This window comes from Schistocerca gregaria, unplaced genomic scaffold (assembly GCF_023897955.1).
Source record: "Schistocerca gregaria isolate iqSchGreg1 unplaced genomic scaffold, iqSchGreg1.2 ptg000467l, whole genome shotgun sequence".
NCBI classification, from domain to species: domain Eukaryota; kingdom Metazoa; phylum Arthropoda; class Insecta; order Orthoptera; family Acrididae; genus Schistocerca; species Schistocerca gregaria.
This window is the reverse complement of record NW_026061881.1, coordinates 483,193-485,574: the sequence shown is the minus strand read 5'-3', so window position 1 is coordinate 485,574 and position 2,382 is coordinate 483,193.

Sequence of the window (2,382 nt, the reverse complement as noted above, 5' to 3'; positions counted from 1 at the left end):
TCTGTGTTCTACTACGGTGCTTTTAGTGTCCTCGCATACCGCAGCACGCGACATGGCTTTGCAGACGATAAATGTAACCGTCTCAGAGAGAAGAGCGGCCAATGTGACGATCTGGCTTTAAGTCGATTCGATAACAAATGACGAAAACGGACGGATTTCTCAGGTTTTTACTACATATGAACACTTTTCACATTCTCCCGTGCAACGCGGCTGCCAGTCCTCCTTTCATGCAAAATCTTAAGGTCCTGTTTCATGTCCAAGCCACCAAAGCCGGCTAAAAAGTGAATAATCGACAACTAAAACTTGAATTGTACTACTTCTTACTGGCTATTACTTCAACTTAGAAGCTTCTTCTGTTTTCTACAATGGTGCTTTTAGTGTCTCCGCATACCGCAGCATGCGACATAGCTTTGCAGACGATAAATGTAACCGTCTCAGAGAGAAGAGCGGCCAATGTGACGATCTGGCTTTAAGTCGATTCGGTAACAAATGACGAAAACGGACGGATTTCTCAGGTATTTACTACATATGAACACATTTCACATTCTCCCGTGCAACGCGGCTGCAAGTACTCCTTTCATGCAAATCTTAAGGTCCTAGGTAATGTCCAAGCCACCAAAGCTGGCTAAGAAGTGAATAATCGACAACTAAAACTTGAATTGTACTACTTCTTACTGGCTATTACTTCAACTTAGAAGCTTCTTCTGTGTTCTACTTCGGTGCTTTTAGTGTCTCCGCATACCGCAGCACGTGACATAGCTTTGCAGACGATAAATGTAACCGTCTCACAGAGAAAAGCGGCCAATGTGACGATCTGGCTTTAAGTCGATTCGATAACAAATGACGAAAACGGACGGATTTCTCAGGTATTTACTACGTATGAACACTTTTCACATTCTCCCGTGCAACGCGGCTGCTAGTTTTCCCTTCATGCAAAATCTTAAGGTTCCACCTCATGTCCAAGCCACCACAGCCGGTCAAAAAGTGAATAATCGACTACTAAAACTTCAATTGTACTGTTTCTTACTGGCTACTACTTCAGCTTAGAAGCTTCTTCTGTGTTCTACTACGGTGCTTTTAGTGTCTCCGCATACCGCAGCACGCGACATAGCTTTGCAGACGATAAATGTAACCGTCTCAGAGAGAAAAGCGGCCAATGTGACTATCTGGCTTTAAGTCGATTCGGTAACAAATGTCGAAAACGGACGGGTTTCTCAGGTTTTTACTACATATGAACACTTTTCACATTCTCCCGTGCAACGCGGCTGCCAGTCCTCCTTTCATGCAAAATCTTAACGTCCTATTTCATGTCCAAGCCACCAAAGACGGCTAAAAAGTGAATAATCGACAACTGAAACTTGAATTGTACTACTTCTTACTGGCTATTACTTCAACTTAGAAGCTTCTTCTGTGTTCTACAATGGTGCTTTTAGTGTCTCCGCATACTGCAGCACGCGACATGGCTTTGCAGACGATAAATGTAACCGTCTCAGAGAGAAAAGCGGCCAATGTGACGATCTGGCTTTAAGTCGATTCGGTAACAAATGACGAAAACGGACGGATTTCTCAGGTGTTTACTACATATGAACATTTTTCACAGTCTCACGTGCAACGCGGCTGCTAGTCCTCCTTTCATGCAAAATCTTAAGGTCCTAGGTCATGTCCAAGCCACAAAAGCCGGCTAAAATGTGAATAATCGACAACTAATACTTGAATTTTATTACATCTTACTGGCTATTACTTCAACTTAGAAGCTTCTTCTGTGTTCTACTATGGTGCTCTTAGTGCCTCCGCATACTGCAGCACGCGACATAGCTTTGCAGACGATAAATGTAACTGTCTCAGGGAGAAAAACGGCCAATGTGTCGATCTGGCTTGAAGTCGATTCGGTAACAAATGTCGAAAACGGACGGATTTCTCAGGTTTTTACTACATATGAACACTTTTCACATTCTCCCGTGCAACGCGGCTGCCAGTCCTCCTTTCATGCAAAATCTTAACGTCCTATTTCATGTCCAAGCAACCAAAGCCGGTTAAAAAGTGAATAATCGACAACAAAAACTTGAATTGTACTACTTCTTACTGGCTATTCCTTCAACTTAGAAGCTTCTTCTGTGTTCTACTATGGTGCTTTTAGTGTCTCCGCATATCGCAGCACGCGACATAGTTTTGCAGACGATAAATGTAACCGTCTCAGAGAGAAAAGCGGCCAAAGTGACGATCTGGCTTTAAGTCGATTCGATAACAAATGACGAAAACGGACGGATTTCTCAGGTTTTTACTACATATGAACACTTTTCACATTCTCCCGTGCAACGCGGCTGCTAGTCCTCCTTTCATGCAAAATCTTATGGTAATAGGTCATGTCATAGCCACCAAAGC